The sequence below is a fragment of the Asparagus officinalis genome, chromosome 5 (assembly GCF_001876935.1).
Source record: "Asparagus officinalis chromosome 5, Aspof.V1, whole genome shotgun sequence".
NCBI lineage: Eukaryota > Viridiplantae > Streptophyta > Magnoliopsida > Asparagales > Asparagaceae > Asparagus > Asparagus officinalis.
Window position 1 is genome coordinate 13309492 of NC_033798.1, and position 6882 is coordinate 13316373.

Here is a 6882-nt window from a genome sequence, read left to right on the forward strand (position 1 = left end):
GCATGATTAGTACCATGCGTATACAGACTTTTATATGTTTAACGCTTATTATACATAATAATTATATTTGTTATACACATCATATGTTTCTGAATCTTGTTTATCTTTTTTGCTTTTATATCTTTTATTTTTATACTTTGATTTTATTTGTGTTTTTTGAGTCTAACTATGATTTTGTATTATTTACCTTGTTTTACATAACTGTTTGTATGCTAATAATTATTGTGTATCGTTTCATTCTGTTATTGATTATTATTTTGATTTGCCTCTGTTTGTTTGTCTACAGGTATTGATGTGTTTCTATCTATGTTTATTTCTTAATGTTATTTTTAATTGTGATTATGTATATTCTGAATACCTTATTATAATCTTTATTGTACTTATGCCTGATTTGTTATGCATTCTTGTCTTATATCTGGTGCTTTTCTAGTAATATTACGTTATTCTCGTGTTTTAGTATATTTCAGTCATTTTATTTGTCTGCTATTGTATATTATATTAGAAGTGTATTATTAACTTGCTAGCTTGTTTATTTAAGTATAAAGTAGTTTCATTTAGTATATTTTATTTCATTCTTTACTTCCAATTACATGTATCATTATTATTTGATTTAATTTATCAAACATTTTATCTTTCTTAGTTTTGTTTATGTTTTGTTTACTTATTTTCTATATACAGTTTCTTATTCATTCTAATACTTACTTTTTATTTTGTTCTTTGTTTAGGTTAGTCTGCTTTATTTATTTAGTCATAATATTTATATAAAATGTATGTTTACGATAATATTGTTGTGATATACGACTATAATTATTTATTTTGTTTTTGATATTATATACTACATATAATTTATTTCTTATATGTTGTTGTGTTATATCACCTTGTCCTTTCATGATTATCTGCCGTGTATTGTTTTGTATATCATATCTTTTTGGTTTATATTCAATTACCTTCTAATATTCCACTTGCATTGTACTGTTTATTTTTACATAATTATATTATTTGTCACATTCTAAATTCTATGTATACAATTTGTAAATTTCCAATATTTGTTTAATGAGTTATTTATCTGCTAAATTTTGTATACTACTTTACATGATTATTTGATTGTATAATTGTTTTAATAATTGTGTTTAGCTATTTATACTTGACTGTCTTTGTATCTTTTCTATGTTTTAGACTACTTTTCATCATTCCATCAATTAAATATGTTTTTTTTATTCGTATTTATTTTGTATGTATTATTATTCTAATTGCTTTATGATTGTTTTTCCTATTATTTTTGATTTATACTTATTATTATATCATTCTATTTTGTTATATGATTCTGTTGATGTTGTTTTTTGCTCGTTTACTCGTTATTATTGATTTTATATCTTACATTGTGTTTTTAATATCTTTAGTTTGAACCTGTATTGATTGTGTTTTCTCATAATTAAATTTCTTTTGTTTTGATTAACCATTGTTATACCCTTCTATTATGTTTTGTTTAAACTGTTATGTATTTTAGATTTTTTGACTTTTCTTATTATGTTCTTTATGTTTCTGTCTGTTTTTCTATTTTATTTGACTTATTTTTTTGTGTTTGCTTTAGATTTATTGTTCTTACTTGACTTTATTCTTACTTAATACGTTACTGCTTTGTTTCTATAATTGCTTGTATATTATTTATATGATTCACTCTATATGATTGTTCATTTATATTGTACCTATTTATTTTAATTCTATATTATTGCTTATCTTATACTTTATACTGATTAGATTGCTTACATATTTACAAGTACTGTATAACAAGTTCATACAGTTAAATATGTTTGTATCATAGTATTTGTTTGGACTTTGTTGCGAGTCTAAAATGTGATAGCGATATCTTAGCTGTCACATCTTGTATCTTACCTTGTGTCGTTTTTGTTTTATATTCTCCTCTGTTTATGGATATCGTTCCATATCTCTGTCTACATTACTTTTATTTTAATTCCGAGGGCGAAATTTGTTTTAAGAGGGGGGTGGGGTAGAATGTAAGGACTATGAATTTTGATACTAGTTAAAATAATTTTTTAGTATTTTTAAATATTTAATTATGATTTTAAAATAGTATTATATTTTTCTTGAATTTTTATAATTTTCTATGATTTAAAGTCTATGTTTTATATTTATTTAAATAATTTAAATATTTATAAATTTATTTAGTGCACTAAAATTTTTTGAAATTTATCCGTTATGTTACCGATACTATTACGTATCATTTTGAATAATAGATGGTATTTTTATTAGTATTACGTATATTTTCGTATTATACATTATATTATTAATTACATATTATTTGTGTAAATTATTGTATTATTTTAATTATTGTGTATCAGCTGTCGTATTAGTATAACTGTTACGTTTTACTGTATATATAATTATCCCATAATTATTTAATTTTACATGTAAGTAAATATATTTTTTATTATTAATTATTCTCGTTTAATTGTACAATATGTGTATATTTCGACTATTTCGCATCAATTGTTGTATTAGCACAACATGTACATTTTTATTTGTAGATAACTACTTTTTAATTAGTTTAATTTTTAAGTACTCGTATTTGTTTATTTTAATTAATTTTGTTTTAAAGTAATTAACCCTAAACCCTATATATATATATATATATATATATATATACATATATTTTTTTGGTGGCCGTCATGAGGTCACGGTCCCTTGAGTCTTCGCACTAATATAAGATATAGTAGACAATTTGGATACATATCATAATATACATGAAGACTATTCTTGAGCCCTTACCTATATTTTTCTTAATAGATTTTCTTTCGTCCCTATCTTTATCACCTTTTTGAGCTCCCCTCCGGAGTTAATTCGCAACGGTATCTTGTCCCATTTAAAATATTCGCGTCAGAGAGCGATTACCCCTCATATATATATATATCTCTATCCTCGTGTCCGGTTTCATTATTTTATTATGTTATTTATTTTTACATCTATATTTTCTTTGATTTGACTTGTGTATCGTCTTATTGCATATTTAAATCGTGGAGTATAATTATTTTATTCATTATGTATCAGAAATACAATATGAGATCATATACTGTTTCATTTGTATATATTATCTTTTATAGTTCATGTTTTATGTTTATAATTATATTTAGTATTAATACTCTATTTATCAATATTGTTTGTCTAAATATCTTATGTTTCTTCAATAAATAGAGATAATAATATTTTATAATTTTGAATCACCGGTGTTACTCTTAGTGTTTAGCGTCTGTTGTATGAATATTTTTGTGACTCTGTGCGCGAGTCAAAGAATATTTGAGCGCTTTTGTTTAGCATGATAGCTACCTATGCGTATACAACGAACTTTTATTATGTTTAAAAAGCTTATTAACATAATAATTCATATTTGTCTTATACACAGTCATATGTCTTCTGAATCTTGTTTATGTTTTTGCTTTTATAAATCTTTTTTTTTATACTTTGATTTTATTTGTGTATTTTGAGTCAATGATTTTGTATATTTAGCCCATTGTTTAGCCATAACTGTTTGTATAAAATAGGCAAGATTCCCAACCTCGTTGTTATTTATTTTAATTTTTAGATTATCAAAAATTATTATGTGCCAGATTTTCAATCCGTTAGTTTATTTCGTATAAATTTTAGAGCTGATAATAATTATCTGTGTGGGTTTGACGAATAGTATTAAATGAATCGTAACTATATGATAAATAGTATTTTTGAATAACTATAATAATTTTAGAATTTATTTTGTGAAAGGAATTATTTTAGAAAAAATATAATAATTTAAAAGGAATTATTTTCAGCAAAAGAATTTATTTTTGATAATTATGATGATTTAAAAGAATTTATTTTGTGAAAGGAATCATTTTAGGAAACTTATAATAATTTAAAACAAATTATTTTGGAAAAGGATTATTTATGAATTACATAGATGCTGCTTATAAATTATGATTCTTAGATTTAATTATTTGACATGTCATGATATCGTTGCACATAATTGGTTGTATTCGTTATTTCTTGTTGTGAATCGAGAACCATTAGTAGTTCATGACTTAGTGGCTTCGTGCGTCTGAACAGACCTAGTGACACGTGTGGGTGTGTTAACTGAGTTTAGGTGGGGAACCAGAGTTTCAGTGTGGAATATGACTATTGATTTTAGAAAAATGAGAAGAGTTAGGATGGGGAAGTTAATGTTCATGTGCTTGGATGTGATTGTTGATGTATCTTTCAGCTCGCGCCGGTGAATTCGTGTAGTCACTGGGGTTGGTTGTTATGTTAAAGTGAATTCGTGTAGTCACTTTAGTCCGTGACCTGTTTTGTCACCTGAGCTTTGCCTGAGTTCGAACCAGGCCGAGATCGGATTGCATGTAATCTTCTGACCGATTCATATAGCGGTATTGGATGCGCATAGAGGATTTGTGAACAGTCAGTTATCTGGTGATATGAATATTGATTTTATGTGAGATGTGGACCAGTGAGTTTTAGGATGGCTAGTCACATGATCTCGTTTCTTAGCTAAGTATGAATTCCTATGAGATGTAGGCGAGTTGTACTTCCTTTTCATACATAGATCGGGATTAATATTTAATTATCTACAATTTGAGACATAAGGTATATACATGAGGGTTTCCTTGTTTGAATTATTTCGCTCGACGTACTACGTCTCTTGTTATAGATTTTTAAGTATTAATTTCATCTAGTTGTATGACCGTGTTACTTGGATGATTATTCTGATCGCTAGCTACTGATGGACTTGTTTCTTGGTTGATTTTGTTGGATTTTCAGTTGCACGTTTCTTTATCATTTCTTTTATCGCATCGTTTTCTGCTTGGGTTTTCGTTCGTTCTATTTGTTTTGTGGGGTCTTGCCATGTGCCATGCACGCTGATGTACACCTGTTTTCTCTGGTGTATGTTAAACTTAGAGGAAGAACAGGTTTAGCAGGAACCAAAGGATTCTCAGCAGGAGTGCCTTATAGACGGAGCAGAAGGAGTCGAAGCCTATTCTTTTTATTTATTAGTTGATGGTTCTAGTTACTTTTGTAGAATCGATGTATTTTGTATCTCTTCAGTATTCATTGTTCAGTTTTGTATAAGGGCATGTTTGACCCGTATTATTATGTCTTGGATGATATTCATTTGTGATATGTATTATTTTATTCTGAGTTTGTCTATTATATTCTTGCTGATTGTGAATCGGTGACCTGTGCCTTTGCATTGTATTTATTTCCAGACGCTTAGCGTATTAGGTTAAGAAAAAATGTTTATTTTTATTTATTCTCCTTGATCTAATACGTCGCGGGCTTGTTCACGTTCCGATTCCCGGGTATTTTGGGAAGCAGGGTGTGACAGTACCGATCTAAGGAGTCAGAAGCATATTTCAAGGAGCATGGAATCATTGCTGAAACTACTACTCTGTATTCTCCGCAATCTAATGGGATTGCAGAAAGAAAGAATCACACATTGACCGAGATGGTGAATTCGATGATAATCACATCTGGTCTTCCTACCTGCTATTTAGGAGAGGCTTTGCTGATGGCAAACTGGATTCTAAACAGAGTACCCTACTCCAAAACTGATAGTACTCCTCATCAGTAATGGTTGGGATATCCAGAACCTTTGGATAATCTCAAAGTGTGGGGGTGTCTAGCATATGTTCGAATTCCAGATATCAGAAGGCCTAAGCTCGGACGAAAGGCTAACAAATGTGTGTTTCTTGGCTTCGCTAAAGATAGCAATGCTTGCAGGTTCTTTGACCTTGGAACTAACTGTAGGCATATAAAATTGCTTATAGGTCCCTTAGCACAGCTCGGCACAAACCGACGAACCAACGAGGCGACGAGATCGACGAATCGCACGCAAGCAACGGAATACATCCGTTCGCATTTGGAATCAAGCCAAGTGTTAAAGAGTCAACGAGTGATCCAACCAAGGACAAACTCGGACGAATCACGATCGAATCAAGATCAGTTTCGGACTCGAACTCAGAAGCGGATTTACTGCCTAATCAGGATCCAGATTTACTGCCAAATCAGGAATCAGATTTACTGCCTAATCAGGATCCAGATTTACTGCCAAATCAGGAATCAGATTTACTGCCTAATCAGGATCCAGATTTACTGCCAAATCAGGAATCAGATTTACTGCCTAATCAGGATCCAGATTTACTGCCAAATCAGGAATCAGATTTACTGCCAAATCGGGATCTAAATCAACCGAATCACGAGACCGGAAAAAACGGCAAAAACCACAACACCCAGAGGTGGCCGACAGTTGTCATTTCGCGGCCACCCAGAGGTGGCCGACAGTTGTCATTTCGCGGCCACCCAGAGGTGGCCGACAGTTGTCATTTCGCGGCCACCCAGAGGTGGCCGACAGTTGTCATTTCGCGGCCACCCAGAGGTGGCCGACAGTTGTCATTTCGCGGCCACCCAGAGGTGGCCGACAGTTGTCATTTCGCGGCCACCCAGAGGTGGCCGACAGTTGTCATTTCGCGGCCACCCAGAGGTGGCCGACAGTTGTCATTTCGCGGCCACCCAGAGGTGGCCGACAGTTGTCATTTCGCGGCCACCCAGAGGTGGCCGACAGTTGTCATTTCGCGGCCACCCAGAGGTGGCCGACAGTTGTCATTTCGCGGCCACCCAGAGGTGGCCGACAGTTGTCATTTCGCGGCCACCCAGAGGTGGCCGACAGTTGTCATTTCGCGGCCACCCAGAGGTGGCCGACAGTTGTCATTTCGCGGGCACAGTAAAGGGAGCCTATAAATAGGCCCCCTTGGTTCATTTGTTCAAGGGTTGGAAAATTTGGAGAGGCGAAGCCCTGCTGGATTGGAGACTCAGAACTTAACAAGATTCAAGCTTTGGGAC